Consider the following 16452-nt stretch of genomic DNA (forward strand, 5'->3'; position numbering starts at 1 on the left):
TTGTGGCAATTTGATTAATTGCTAATTAGTTTGGGAATATGCACCATTAAATCACAATAGCATGGCCTTTACACCCTTTACACACAGGCCCATATTTGCAGACGGGCCAAACACTCATTATTTAAGACTGCACTGTGCTCATATGGATATATAATAAGCAGATTTCTAGACAACAGTGTGCTTCCAGCTTTGGTGACAGCCTTTGGGATGGCAGAAGTCCAGTTAATTAGGACTTGCCTTGGGACTTGGGAAATGTAGGGTGGGTTAGGGTTCACCTCCTGGGCACTGCCGAGGTGCTTTTGTGCAAACAGCTGAACCCCTAACTGCTCGATCTGACATCTCTCCATACATTAAGTCATGTGCATAAATCCTGTTAGTGTATGTGTGTATGTCAGGCCTGTGTGTGTAAAAATAAAACTGAGTTTCCCCTTGAGGGATTAATAAAATATGCCTCCTTCTTCTTCAGAGAAGAATGTGTCTTATTTCTTGTTCCACCGTGATAATGCCCTTGCACACAAAGCCAGATCCATATGGAAACCAGCTTGCTGTGGAACAACTTGACTGGCCTGCGCAGAGCCCTGACCTCAACCCCATCCAGCACCTTTGGGATATAACAACTGCAAGCTGGGCATTATCATCATTGGACGACCTCACTCGTGCTCTTGTGGCTGAATGGGAGCAAATCCCTGCAGCCATGTTCCAAAATCTTGTGGAAAGCCTTCACAGAAATAAGACTGGAATAACATGTCGACATGTGTGTGTAAAGTTTAGGTGTCTGTCCGCATAATCAGCTGTGTAATGTAGTTTAAATCTGAATGTAATGCAACATGCAGTTTGCATGTTATCATGTCTCTATCTCCCTCTGAGTGTGAAAGCTGTGCTGCCTCCTCTGTGTTCGTGTGTCCTCCTTCCTCCTACAAGGTCTCCAAATTGCTCAGTCATCCTTCTGGATCCACGTTCCTCACATATAGACACATGGCTTGGTAGATTTTGGGCTAGAAAATAAAATTTGACTTGATTCTGTAATGCTGTAGCAGTGGTGAGATTAGATAAAGAGGAGGCAGATTTTGAAGGAGCTCGGTGTGTGAGGTTCTTGACCCACAAACGCTGCAGAACCTCACACACTTTCATCCATTTGCAAGCTGACAGTAATTGCTTTGACATTCTGCTGCCGCAACACCTGCGTGCGCCGCTTCGTTTCGAGCTGTATTAACCTTTGCCAAATGCAGCTGTGTTCACTCTTAGGTGGGACCTTCATACTGTAAGAAGCCTCCAGCTGCTGCTACTCTTTTCGCTGGCCAACATCTCCACTGGGACCATGGGAGATGCACAGCGGTCAGTATTAAGATCAAATACAGTATGCACCCATACGCATATGATGAGAGGTAAAATATGTCTCTCCATCTTCACTAATTGCCCCAGATATTTGGATTGTGGAAGTAATACAGCCAATAAACATAAGCAACGATTGATGGAACAAAGGTAACCCGTCTCTGTGCTGCACGCTTTGCTTTTTCTGTACAGTGTCCAAATGACTGCCGTGGACAGTGGGCAGGTTTCCTTGCCAACCAATTACTGGTGATTTCTCCAATAGGCTCATTCGTCTGTGATGAGGATATAACAGATATCATTGTCAACAGTGCCATTTGATACTTGTAAACAATTGATGGATAATCTGTACTGCAAACTAGTGACTACTGCTTCAATTAAATACAATTAAGTATTAAGTAGACATAAAGCAATATCAGCATTCATCAACAGTCATGTCTCTGGCCAACCAACAAATGTAAGTCTGATATTAAATTCCCTTTAAGCTGTGATTTGGTCATTGCTAATTCCTTAAGGGAAATTTCAGGCTCTTTAACATCTAATTGTTATCCAGCTAGTCGCTAACTTTGTCTATCTGCCGAACTCCCGGCTAATCCAAAAGTGGGCAAAGAGGTGGAGCCCATAAGTAGAGACCCAAACAGTTTTTTATTTACCAAGCATAAACATGTTTATGTCTGCTGTAAAGTTGAGCATTTTAATATGGAGGTTTATGGGGATTGACTGACTTTTGGAGCCAGACTCAAGTGGCCATTTGAAGAACTGTGCTTTTTGACCCCTCGACCTTGTCTTAATTTTTCAGCCCTGGATTTTGCCCTTTGGTGCAGTGTTTTTTTGGTTTCTTTGTAACTTTCGCCCTAAACACAGCTGCCTGTTGTAGCTGAAAATGAGGTTGACAAATGTGGCGAGACAGGACCTAAACAGTACATGAGCGGGCCATAAAACCAAAACAATCAGCTGATGTTAAAGTTGCTAAAATGCTCCTTATAGAGCAAATGTGAAAGTGCAGCGTCGGGTGATAATTCTCTGTGTTTGTAATGACAATCAGCCCCTCCCACATTAATCATAATCATTTCAGCCATTATTGATTTAAAAATAGACGTGCAACTTGGATTTTCTCCTCAAAGGTTTACTGCAACTCTGTAAACACAGATCTCATCTTAATTAGATGACACCTCCCATTTAAAGACCATTACCAGCGTTTTACCTTGCAGCAGTGCTTTCAGAGTCTGTGCTCTCGTTGGAATATAACAGGGATTATGGATGCTCATAAACTACCCTGCCTCATCTCATTCAGAAGACAGAATTTGAGCTTACTCTCAGGAGCCCTGTTCTCCTTAAAAATCACAAACAGCATTATGTAAATCAGGGATGTCAGACTCTAAACTTGGACTCTTTTATTTATCTAACACAGCTGGCATAATGTTTTCACATAGCTGCCAATGAAATGCCGTCTCGGCTGGTGAAGTGACTTCAATATGGACAAATGGAGTGCAGGTAGAAAAAGTTAATTTACTTGTGTGCTGTTCCTGGGGCTATTTCTGTAGTGGCAAGACTCCTCAGAGAGATGCACGGTGGTCCAGAATTTAACTGACATTTCTTTCTTTTTCTCCTCCATGGATTTGCTTCCAGCTATTTCTCTGAGGATGAGGACGAGTATCTAGTGTTTCCATGGTTACAGTGAATAAGAGACACTTCGGACCCAGCTATTTAGGGCACTGTTTAAACCCCATCGACTGCTCTGTGGCCAGGTTTTTGGGAATAGGTTCGTCATATCTGCACTCGGAGGTGCAGCCTTCAGAGAGGGAATGGTGACTTGCTGTGATAAGAATATGCTAAGTGAGGCTGAGATGAGCTGACAGCAGGGAGGCAGTGGAGAGGGAGGGAGGGAGGGAGGGAGGCGAGAGGAGGGGAGACAAGAGGAGTGTAGTGGGGAGAAGAGGGAGGCGATGGAGGGATGCAGAGAGGCAGGATCCAGCAGCTCTCTGTGCTGTCTGCCTCTCTTGCTCCATGCCTGGTCATGATGAAATGAATTATAGAGCATGGTGGAGGACAGAGCGGCAGCTGGAAGAGAGACTTTGAGTGCGCTAAATTTGGGTTTTTCATTTAGCGTCTCTGCTGCAACCTCAGCTATGTGGGAATCTTTCCTCCTCGGGCTTCCTCTCAAACAAGCATCCATGTCTGCTTCTCACTTCAGCACACGTAGGCTGAGACGTTTCTCTGCCAGTTTCACACTTTTTGAACGCATCGTGATTCTCAGTCTGTCAGTCAGATCATTCAAGGACATTAAAATTATTATTTTTTTGACAGTTTAATTAACAGTCTGGTGCTTTCTGTGACAAATAAACAATCACTGGTGTAGATTTTAAATCAGCATCAGTCAATATTCCTCACAGTACTACCCATCGCTCTGTCTCGGGGGAATTAAGTGGGTCTGCATGTGGTGTTGATGAACAATAAACAGGATGTCATTATTCAAAGGCAGGGTCCTTGGATGTCTGAGCGCTTGTTCTCATTACAGCAGGACCTGATGAGAGCAGAAATAAGCCAACCGCAACCGCAGACAGGACACATTCATCACCGGGCCTCCACGGTGGAGGTGAGGAACGATGGAGGTAAGAGAGAAAAGTGGACAAAACACCCCTGATGAGATTAGGATGGGGATTAAAATGAGGATTTATGGAAATTAGGAGCCTGGGCTGGTGTTGTACGACACAAACACACACAAAGCAGCAAAGACAAACAAACCCTCGGCTCTGTCCGTGATATGTGTGTGTCCAGTGAGGGAGGTGGACGTGACGGCCTGGTTCACGAGTGAGGTTCGTGATAGACTGTAATGTTTTTCCAGCTAATATAGCACTCTGCCTCTCATACATTTTGCATTACCACAGCGGTGAAAGGAAGAGAGAGGGGATGGGGAGGGAGGGTAAGAGCAGGAAGAGACAGAGGGGAGGCAAAATGTGAGAGAGAGTCAGAAACAGGGTGTCAGAGAGGTTGCAGGCAAAAAAAAAAGCCTCAGGAGTGAAAACGCTGCGAGCGAGGTCAGAGGAAATTAAAAATAGAGCAGGCGCGCAGACGTAAAGCAGCCATGTAAATCTTCTGTGTTAGTCAGCAGCCCCAGCAGAGATGAGACAGAGCCGAGAATAAAACAGGCCTTTATTACAAAGCTCTCAATGCGTCAAATGAGCGTGTTTCAGCATGAGTGAAGAGGGAAGGTCTGAAATGAGACGTCACATGTTTGGAGATGTCAGTGCTCTTGGCTGCTGGAGTGAGAACCTGCCATTACCTTGACGGTCTAAAAGCCTTTGCTGCGCCGATGCCGCACCAGACAGCCTCTGTTGCCATGGTTACAGCCCTGAGATAAGTTTTTGGACTGTGGAGGATGCACTCATTGAGCGCGTCGCATGTGTGCAGTCCTAGCACGGCCATGTTTGCCACAGTTTCTCAAAAATCTGCGTAGAAACTCAAAACTGGGGCAAAGGGATCCAGACGTTGTGATGCAGGCGCCGTGGAAGTCTGCTGGTTATGTAACTCAACGCTGCACCATAAAGTGCTTAAAAAGTAAGGTGTAGTCTGAGCGAAACACCTACAAAGGCTAAAATACTGGGAGGATTTGAATCAGACTAAGCTGGGAAAGTGTCTGCAGAACAAGTTTAACTGTTCACGTTGAGGATTTTTGCCCGAAGGAAAACCGGCGCAATGCACTGCAACACCCTGCACAGCATCCACTCGTCTGACTTTGTCTGAGCATGAACTGAAAAAAAAAAAGTACAAGACGAGAGGATAATCAGCCAGACAAGCGGTGTATGTCGTGTTTGTGTGCCTGTTCTGAGCCATGATTGTGTAATCCATTGCAAATATAACTGCTCACATGTGGAAATCCTTAAATCAGTGTACACAATTACAGCAGCCAGAGGGTACAATAATGTTACTGCTGGGGTCAAAATATATATGATATATTCCCATAGAGACACGTGCATTAATGCATGTTTAGAGATTTGAACCAAGGTCAAGAAACAATTTCTACACCTGCTGAAATTGAAATATTGGCAGATTTGCCTGCAAAGGATTGCTGCAGAACACAGATGATGCAAAGATATTTTGCCGTCCCTCCAGCGATGCTCTGACATGCAGCTGATCCTCCTCCCACTTTGCAATACGGCACTAATGTCATTCATGTTCGTGTTTTTTATGGACGAACACATCATGGTAACCCCTGCTGTTCTGACCCACTTCTTACGTCTTTGACTAATGCTGGTAATGTCTGAACAGACTGTACCTGTGCTCCAGAGAAGGACAACAGGAGCATCTGAGCATTAGAGAAGAATAATTTTGAATGCTTTCCAGCTTTAATGAATCCTACAACCTGGTAAACAAACTTAAACAGGCTACTGGTAAGCAGCTCATCCGCCATGAAAGACTCAGACCTGCTGAACCGCTCAGGGGTCAAAAACACTGAATTCCTGCATTGTTGCTTTTCTGCAGCTGACCTCTGACCTCTCAGTAAAACGGGGAAATGACAAAAGATTTTCTTTATGGGAATCAACATACATGTGAGTCATTCCACTGGTTTGGATCTCCTGAACAGCTGAGGAGACGCAGATGAGGCGTTTCTTGAAGTCGCCTTTAGCGAGGCGCTTGTGTGGAACTACACAAAAAATGACGACAGTTACATTCATATATTGTTCACACGCTGACAATCTTTAAATGTTAATTCATTCATGTGTAAGGTTATTGGAAATAACATAAACAATGAAGGTTTTACATCTTTTTGTCCCCATTTGGTTTCTCAGAGCTCACACACAATGTGACAAAATGTTTCACATAGGATTAATTCAAAGGAATTACAAAAAGGGTGCCTTCATTATAGCTTTTGACTGTTCAATGCATTTGGCACCTGTGGAATGCCTCACCACACCAACCGTGAGACAATAATAATGTCTGAATATGTGTGTGTCTGTGTGTGTGTGTGAGAGAGAGTGTGTTTGTGTTTGCGAAATAACCCTGAGGGGTGGATCTGGCTGCAGCTTTTATGAGGAAGACGTGCTGTTGCTATGGCAAACAACAGGGCGTCCGTAAAAATGAAACAGCGCATTTGCGTGTTTGTGTGTGTGAGACGCTGCCTTATGTATTACTAGGATTTAAAAAAAGAATATTTATCATCCTCTCTGTTTGTTTCATGCACACACACACACACACACACACACACACACACACTCACACACATATACGTAATGCAGGTGTTTGATATCCACTTAATGACTCTCAAATGGGACTAATATAATTAAGTGAAGCCTCTGTCTCCATCTCTGCCTTTGTGGCAGTATCAGGCCATAGCGAGCGGGAGTGAGTGATGTGCACGCATCCAGGCTTTGTAATTGGGTTTACGTTCATCCAATTCCAGCAAAAAGACCTCGCGAAGACAAATGGCATAGGAGTTAAGCCGTTGGCACACTCTCTCCTTTCTCTCTCTCTCTCTCCCTCCAGCTGAGGTGGAGAGGCAGAGCTGGAAAAACACAGAGACAGAGGTACAGAAAGCATCAAACAAACCCCAGGTCAAAGGTCATTAACGCGCTGACGTGAGCTTTTCAAGCTGGGTGATTTTGGTGTTGTTTTGCTCAATTTTGGAAACATCCCCCTTAATGTCTCGGTGCAAACACGTGCTCCACAGCGCATTTAGCTGCAAGTATTAGCTGATCACAAATTAAAAATTAATCTGCGACTCTTTTGATGAATAATACATCGTTTCAGTCATTTTCAAGCAAAAATACCAAACGTTTACTGGTTCCAGCTCCTCCTGTGTGAAGCCTTGCTGCTTTTCTTTGTCACAGATGATGGTAAATTACATTTCTCAGGGTTTTGCATTGTTGGTCAGACAAAACAAGACATTTGAAGACTGCATGTTGGGTTCTGGTGAAATGTGACAGGCGTTTTTCACTGCTTTTTGGCGTTTCATACAGTTAATGATGAAAATTCACAATTATCATTAGTTAAGTCACATGGGCTCCACTGTATCATATCAATATATCTCCTATGCTATTCAACAATGATCCCGTGATGTTTTTATAATCATAGTCGTTGTAAATTTTAATATCTTGCTGTAATGTGTGCATACAAACAAATCAGTAATATCTGTGTGGTGTCTTGGGGGATTCCCGCCCTTTATGGAGTGCTTTATATGTTGTAATTTAATTAGACAGTTTTGTCAAATTAATCATTGAACTAAGAGAAAAAGGGGAGTCTCTGTGCTCCAGTGCGCGTCCCCGTGAGTGTTGTGTTGGCGGGGTCTTGCGGTCCCTCCCTTCCCGTGCTCGCCCTCCCGGAGGCGCGTGTCCGCCGCGGCCCGGTGTGTCCGCCAGGGGGCAGCTGTGTCTCGGTCTGAGGCTGCGCCGCTCCCGCTGCATCACAGAGAGGAAAATACCACCAGATGGCGGTTTAGGATTGCTGCTCTTCTCTCAAGGCGCGGTTCCGCTCGCACGGCCAATTTTCAATATTAAAATACGCACAATATTAAAACGAAAATCGATTTATTATTTCGGAAGGCGATAATCGATTCGGGGATGGTCGCTAAAGGTGAGTGTCTTGTGTTTTTGTCGTGTTTTGTGCGATGGGAAGGGAGACGGAGCACAGATTAAAGATGGTGGACACAGACAGGGAAGACTGGTTGGTTGGGGGATGGGCGTTAGCGGCTAACGGAGGTGAATGTGCTTTCTCTCTCTTCCTCAGTTACATTATAGCCTAGCAGAGCCGTTAGCTTGCGAGCTAGCCCCCAAAATTTCGGCAAGACAACTTGCTAAAGGGGCAAGTGGTTGCCGCAGCGCCGGCCTGTTTTGCCACCAATTTCCACCCGGTGCTGGAGTTTGGCTTGTCAACAAATAAAGAGCCATGCGGTGTGACGTGCTTTCGTGCTCTTTACAGGCAGGATTCAGAGCATCACCTTCCCTCATTTGCTCAGCCGTATTATGATTGTACGTTACAGTATTGCCCTCCTGCCGTGCGGTGCTTTGGTTTGTCATCAACGCCACGTTGTCTGTGACTTAGTTGTCACCGACCTCTGGCAGTTTTGCTTTTTGCATACTCAGATGTGAACAATGTGAGATATGAACGTTTTTCCTTGTTGGTACTTTTTTTTCCCCCCCGTGTCAACCTCAGCATCCCAGCTCCCTTCCTGCCTTCAAGTTTTCAGAGTAGTGGTGACTTTCCACGCGGCTGATAAACATGTTGCTTTTTTTAATGAATGACAGCACGTGATTGCTCTTAAATGTAGTGTTTGCAGGCTGGGCTCGCGCATGTTTCACAACATTATTATGGCGCTTCTCTCCCCTTCCCGCCCCCTTCTGTGCGGGAAGCAGGCAACACTGAGCGGGGAAACATGAGTCACATTAGGGGGGATGGGTTCCACCAGCCGTCCCCACAGGTCTGAATGGGCTCCACCGGCCGTCCCTCCCCTCCCGCGCTGACCTGTGTGCGGCCCACCCTGTGCAGTGCAGCTAGGGATAGTTCACAGTGGGTCAGAGTGCCTGCTGGCAGCCTGCATAAATCTCAGATTGTTGCATAACTGCTTTGTTTACAGTCAGCCATGTGATTTTTTTTTTTTTTTCTCATCCAAGCTGTCTTGGATTGCTATCTGGAACCGGCTTGCCTGCCAACTTGTCTTCCATTATGGCTCAGTGTTTCCACCCCTTACTGCACAAGCCATATTTCACTTATCCTGCAGAACAAGTTGAGATTAATGATGGCCCTTGTTTGCTCTCTGGAAACAGTTTTCATGCTGTTTTTGACATATGTAATTTTTTTAAATGAATGGCAGGCAGATGAAAACATAATATGAATGAACGTTGTCTGCAAGGTACAATTATTGTTAGCAAATATTTCCATAACCACATTCTGAATGTGCATGTGAAATGTAGTCTTTCTATGATTGTATGGCATGAAATAGTTGTAGCTCTTGAAGGGAAAATAGCTACCATGGACTAAAGAGTATGGCAAAATGTTTGATTGTTGATTGTCTTTCATTTGAAATGATCATATTTCCCAGCCCGTAATATTATTTATTGAGTTTTCAAGTTTTCATGAAGTACCTGCCTGTTTTTATATTTGTGTTCCACAAAAAAAAAAAAATGGGAACAATCTGATTGAGGCTAACAAATGGATCCTCGTCCATTTAGAAAATGGAAGTGAATGTGAGTCTGTGTGGAAGTTTTACAGTTGACACTGTTTAGCTGAAAATATCCTGAGAGCTCTTTCATTGCGTCATCGGGATCCTTCGGTGTGACACGTATATTTTTGAGGTCCTCCCCTCCCACACACAACACACACTGTGACCTTTGCCCCTCTTCCATGTGCAGCAGGCCTCATGTTTTGATCTCTAGAGCAAGTAGTAGTCAGATTACACTGCAGAGGTTTTTTACTTTTTCATCAAAGAGCACAAATGGGCTGTTATCTGTCGCTGTAGTGCTTGGACTCACTAAAACACACAATTACAGTTGTATTATAGACAGAAACCATTAAGGAATACACACATTATTTGGCTCCTAAATTGTTGGTTTAGACGTATCAACATCAATAGGAGTGCTCCGTGTTTTGGCTTGATAAAACAAGGTAATCATAAACAGCTTTATCCCTGAAGATTATCACCATAGCCTCTCTGAACATCCACACAGTTTTCATTTCAGATTGTGGAAGAAAGTGATAAATATTCAGTCAAACACCTGCCTGTCATCGCCTTTGATTCGGGGACGGAAGTGTTTGAAGCTGACATTCAGTGGCTGATGTGAAGAGCATGTCACTGTATAAACCTTTAGATAACATTGAGGGTTAACAGAAATGGTGACTAATCCCTCCTCCTTCCTCTTTCCCTTGCAATGCTTGGCTCTTTGCCCTGGCCTATAAAAGACTGAGATCCCCATAATGGTTGTTATCAGTTGTATATACACATACTGGAGTTTGTTGTTGTCATGTAAATGGTAATAGTGGATTGTAGGGAATATGTAATGCGTGTTTGTTTTGAAGAGAAGCGGTTGAGGCAGCTGCTGTTAAGAAAAGCAAATGGCTTGTACATGTGCCACAAAGAAAATGTATTTTGTAAATGGCTCCCAATGAATGCAAGATACGGACGGAAGAGTTCGAAGCTCTGGAGCTTTGTTCGTAAAGTTAGCATTTTAAATCAACATTTCACTGCTGCAGGTCTTTTTTATTATTATTATTTTACTTGATTTCATTCTGTTTAAAGCCAGTATTCCTGCACAGTTGCAGATAAAGATTAGGCTGCATAAATATTATTAATATTGCACTGTTTGTAGTATTAGATTCCAGTGGTGGTCATGTAGGATTGTTTCTTACTCGTGTGATCCAATTTCCAATAACTCCAGAGCGCTGTAAAGTCCAAAAGTCAAAATCTGTTAAAAAAAAAACAAAAAACAACCACAGACAGTCATTTCCAAAGTTCACAACATCTTTTTATGTCATGAAATTGAATGCTTGAATCCACGCTTGTTGGCATTTAGCCATTCAAAAATAACATTTTCACTGTAATTAAAAAAGTGCCTGCTCTCCCACTTGCTGCACACAAAGGGAGGCAGGCGCCTGTGTTAACGTGGCCGTCCGGCAGCAATCTAACGGCAGCATAATTACATTTACACAGAAAGAAAAATCTCTTTCAGGTCTAACACTATTGAAGTAAATTACTTCCGTTGTTACCAAAACAAGATATTAGGTGTCTGCATTATTGCCATTTCTTTACTATTTCTTCATTATTTTCTGCCTTTATTGGATTAGCCTGCTGCTTCTTGCGTTTATGATGGCGAAACTGACAAGTTATAGTCATTAAACAAAGCTGATTTAATTCAAAAAGCATCTCATTTAATCTGATGAATCACTTCAGTCAAACTGAGCATTGTTTTTATTTGAATGACGTCATAAAATATGACGAAGCTTCATTTGAAAACCTCAGTAGACGCCTCAAATGTAGAAAAATTCTTAACAGTTATTAACGAGCATTGTTAAAGACAATGAATCTAATTGAATAGAGCAGGCCTGGCTCCCGTGTAATGAGTTGAGCCATATAATAGTTACTAAGCCAGAGGCTCCCACCACTCAGCTGCAGTGCACTTTTTGTCCGAGCCGTACGCTTATAATGACACAGCTGAGTAGTGTGTGTAACGGGTTTGACATTTGTCAGAGCCTATTACACGGTGACCTCAATTCAAGATGTTGGCTATAGAAAGAACAGTAATTCCTGCTCCTTTTGTCCAGCCTTTGGCGGTTTTTAGCACCGTCAGAAGAAGGTCAAAGAAAAACCTGTTATTGCTGCCATCGTACAACACATCTTTAACCAGTGACTGAAAAGAAGCACAATGATTTTAGACGGTTGCACTCAATATAATACAGTTTTCTTCAAAATTATGTGTGAAAATAATAGAAAAAGGCATATATACAATACTTTGGTGCATTGGTTCAGCGTTATAGAAGCATTTTACATAACAGGAAGCCCAGAGGTTTCATATAATTCAGTGCTTTGTATGCTAAAATGACACAAGCATATGCATTTTACACCTTATTTTCCATGCGATGTAATGGTACTACGGGAGTGTGAGTGTTATAAGCCCTGAAGTCTGCTCACGTCAATGTGAAAACACACCTGTGTGAAGCTTTCTAAAATAGTTTTGTCACCCCTGGCTGGTTTGAGGCGTTCCTTGTTGTGTGGTTTCCTGTTATGTAATTAGCTGTGTTACTGTTGTCTGTCACTTTTTTCTTTTTTTGTGTGTGTGCAGAGCAGCTCAGGTCAAGTCAACAGTAAGATAGCTTTAAAGCCAAGATGAATTTGTTTACTTAACTGTAAGCGACTGAAATGAGGTCCAGGCAGCAGGAGTTCGGAGCATTTTCTTCTTTTTTATTCATCCCCAGTCGTGGAGAAGCAGCATCATAGGCAAAATGAAAAATCTTATTAGATGCATTATAAAAAAAATGAATGAAAATGCCAACTTCTTTTTGAACACCAAGCCTCACTTGCACATGCAGAAGCTGGACAAATTGAATTGCTGGCATTAATAGTAGTAATATCTTTAACAGCAGCAGGTTTCTGTGGGTTAACTTAATAGTTTCTGTATGTTTTCTCACTTACTGCTTCAGCAGAATTTGTAGATTCATTGGCCTCACATCTGTAGCCTCATTACACAGACATTAGAGCGATGTCACCTATTTGCTCTGACCTTTTTAAAGCCATTACACAGAAAACTCCGGCACCATTAAGTTAAATATTGATTGTTTGGAAATGTTATGCGCCGCAGATTGCCATCGTCAATGAAGAGATGCCAAAGTGTAAAGAGCTGCTGGCCAAGAAATGTATTTCATTAAGTGCCTATTTGTGGGTGTGATCCTTGGCAACATATGCCATTAATTGTTCATGCACGACTGCTTATCTGTCGTAGTGATCACCGCGATTAGTCTGTTAGCTCATGCTCAGGGTGGACGCATATATAAAGCAAAAAAAGCTGCGTTCAAGTACAGTCATCAAGCCCTCCGTAACTCAAAAAGGACAACAAGGTTACAGAAGCAGCTGGTGACCACAGCACGTGCACAGGCTGGGAAGGTTTCCCCTGTAGATGTTTATGCACACATCAAAATGCATTACATGGATTTCTGGCTTGTATTCAAAGCGATAATGCTGTGCTTTGCAGATGGCCGCAGCTCATCTTTAACCACACTACAAGCATACAAAGCATCACTAAGTCAACTTTGCTGTGCCGATCGGGAAGGAAAATGTTGTATTGTCAGACAGCGCAGTAATGCAGTGTTGACATAATGACGGGTCAGATAACGAGATGACAGCCGATTCTATTTCAGCGCCATAAGAGAGGTAGACTCTGTAGTCAGGGGGGTGTTTGTTAAGGTAATCCCATTCAGCCGTCAGGTTGAGCAGTAATGAGATGAGGTGCGTCATGTCATGTGCGGATATGTGTGCGTGTTAGTGTGTGTTTCAGAGGTGTGTGATGTCTCCCTGGTGTTCCTCCATGGCTCAGTGGTTGCTAGGCTGAGCAAGCTGCTTTTACCTGCAGCTAAAGCACAAGTGTGTTTGCTGATGCAGGCAAGCTACCAGCTGGCACTGGCCATGACTAGATGTATAAAGAGTCAGAGATGGGAAAACAATACCAAGGCCTCACTTTCCAACGTCAGCTTGTTTCTTTTTAAGTCCATATTAAAAAAAACTCACAACCCGTCCTTTGACGGAAATACTTGCAGTTAGCTTCATAAGTGGATTCTTGGTTTCTTGTGCAGCTTCTTTTCATGTTTAATATTGCAAACTTCAATACTGAGTCTGATTTAAGTTGTTTTTTTCTTTTAACAAATCCTCCTACTTTGGCTGATCTAACTCCCCTGACCTTGAAAATCTGTGCGTTAGCCAGCTTCACTCTGATCTCTCTGAATAGATGTGAAGATGTAAAGTAACACTTGAAGTCCAACTTAAATTGCATTTTATTTTTTCTGCTACAGCATATATATCTGATCTCATAGGTTTGCATCCATTCAGGATAGATTTAGCTCTCTGTCTACATAGATGGAGACCTTTTATTTCAATACAGCCAGTGAAATCTTGCAGACAGCAGCAACATCAGCGTTCTATCATAGGCAGATTAGGCGGTCACACTGAGCCAGACAGCAGCTACACAGACTCTGAACAACAAGCCGCATTAGCTCTCCTGCTAAAGTCTTAATTAATTAGTCTTAACCACTGTCAGTTCGCAGGCGAGATGGCTCATTAGCTGCTCAGCTGCAAGATGTTCAACAGCATGTAAGTGCAGCAAATGTCGAAATGTCACGATTGTCCGGTTAGGTTCCCAATATTATTCAAAAACTGCAACCTGTGCTCATAAATGAGGCGTTGTTGGAGGTTAAACTGCAGCGGTAGTTCTTAAGTGAAAAGTATTTGCATATTCATAGATTCTGGGGTTTTCAGTGAAGGAGAAACAGTAGACTAAATGTAATTTAAGAATTTTTAACCAGATAATTCAACTTTTTTTGTGGAAAACCCACCACAGCCACAAGCTACTACTCACAGCAGAGTATTTTTTCATAAAATTTTGGACTTTTACAGTTATTGCAGTAAGTAATTTTACAGTGGAGTTTTGCCTCTTGTGTTTAAGTACATGTATTTTCTCCACCGTTGTCTGTGCTCTCACAGCAGCCTCCAACTCCATGGTAACACAACACAAAAATAAACATTAGCATTGCTGTAGTTCTGAATGGTGCAAACGCAATAATGTGTTAATTTGGTGCCTTTTGATCTCGTTAAACCACAAACTTTCCTCCCATCAGCATCATAATCTGTGAAAGATTTCCATCACTTGAAAAACATCCAGTTAAAATACCAAAGCAGTGGTTTGTTTCCATTACAGTGCAGCTTATATGAAAGGGTGAAATCAGTGCTACTACAGTGCATGAGCGTCAGAAATGTGAAGTTCAAAGAAATATTCAACAGCTAATATTTGATTAAATAAAATAAATCACCTCAGAAGGTGAAATGATTGAAAATGATGTATTTTGGCTTTCACAGGGAAAAAAGTCTAGTTCCCTACATTCAAACAGGATGTTTAGATGGATGTTTTGGTTTGTCTCTTCTGCCTTCTGCTGCTAGGACAGCGAGGAAGCGTTGCGCCGGCCTGTGTTTGGATTGCCTGCTCTGTTGAGACTGACGGCAGTTCATTTTTACATCAGCGCTGTAAAGTGGAGCTTTGTAGACTGGAACACCTTATTAAAGACTGAGCCTCAGACAGATGGCTCAAAGAAAAGGCTGCCACCAGTGCTTCACTCACACTGAACGCTGCGTAGAGTTTAAGGAGGTGCGAACAGGGAGCCTTTGTGTGGAGACGCAGATGCAAGTCTGTGTACATGATGTTCAATGTAGTACTTCTAATATGACATTGTGCATAAAAATGTCAATATTTGGCATTTATAAGACATTATAATGTGGTTGAAAATGTTTGTGAATGTCTTTTTTGACAGCTTTAACTCCTCCTGTGAGGCCTCCACAAGTGGTGTATGAATGAATCATGAATGACAATATGGTAAAACACAGCTGTAGTTGGGTTTTGGAGGATATGTTAAAATGTTCCAAGCAGATATTGCAGTTATATTCGAACATTACCAATCTGTTCACACCCCCCGACCCCCTCAGCTTCAGTTGGAGATGTGTGCGAGCGATGGGTTTGCTATATTCAAACAAAATAAACTCACAAAATCTCAATAAGGAAATATTCATGCACCTGTTTTTGTTATTAAACTTTAAAACGTTCTTTGGAGGCGTTGATCAAATTAGCAAAGTACAACAACAGAAGTCGCCCAAACAAAACAGTCAGCGATGAGCCCAGCCATATTTTTCCAATCATCCAAGGATGCAGAGTCTTTATAGGAGCTACGCTTGCTGATAAATACTAAAAAGCTGGATTATAGTGTATTATTAAATGTTAATATAATCCTTATCTATGCTCAAATGGAAGGGTTGTTAATGCATTTTGGTTATCATTGACATCTCAAGTAGCATATTATTAGTTAGTTTAGTGTCTTTCCAAGCGCTAAACTGCAAAATAATATGAGTTTAATGCAAACAAGAAATACAAGTGATAAAAATGAAATGGTAAAATAGGTAAAAGTAACAAATAAGACAGATAAGAGGGAATACGAAACATGAATACAAGTTAAAGAGCTGCTCTCAGAGCATCTGGCAGGCTGTTCCAGCATGAAAACCAAACGCCAGCTCACCAAATACTGTTCATTTGTCAGTTTCCTAATTCCTGGGTGGAAAGAATTCCTTTTGGAGCTCTGGCCAGCAACATGGTCGTGAAGAGAAAGTCCTGGATTTGCATAAACATTGATTGAGATATGTGAGTTGTATCTGTAATCCTGGGGGAGCACAGTCCTTTTTTCTATATATATATATATATATATATATATAAATGGAAAAGCAAGGTTATGATACACTATTGATCTCTATCACTATTGAGTGCCTCCACGTTCAAAGACAGTTTGACATGTTGCTCATACAGACGTGATGTTTCAGGGGCTAAGTCAAATTCTCACCTTGAGTTTTGGAGGGTTTTGACTTTGACTTTGGATTTACGTTTGTCAGAG

At 42.4% G+C, this 16452-nt stretch overlaps 1 protein-coding gene across 1 annotated transcript in view; it reads left to right on the top strand.

Annotated features, from left to right (window-relative positions):
• The first annotated feature begins 7728 nt into the window (after positions 1 to 7728).
• Positions 7729 to 16452, top strand: part of stag1a (STAG1 cohesin complex component a) — a 42313-nt gene continuing 33589 nt past the window's right edge. Inside the window, exon 1 of the mRNA XM_070978693.1 lies at positions 7729 to 7899. The gene's annotated coding sequence lies outside the window, so the exon portion shown is untranslated. The remainder of the gene's footprint in view (positions 7900 to 16452) is intronic.

This window comes from Chaetodon trifascialis, chromosome 14 (genome assembly GCF_039877785.1).
Source record: "Chaetodon trifascialis isolate fChaTrf1 chromosome 14, fChaTrf1.hap1, whole genome shotgun sequence".
In the NCBI taxonomy this organism is placed as follows: domain Eukaryota; kingdom Metazoa; phylum Chordata; class Actinopteri; order Chaetodontiformes; family Chaetodontidae; genus Chaetodon; species Chaetodon trifascialis.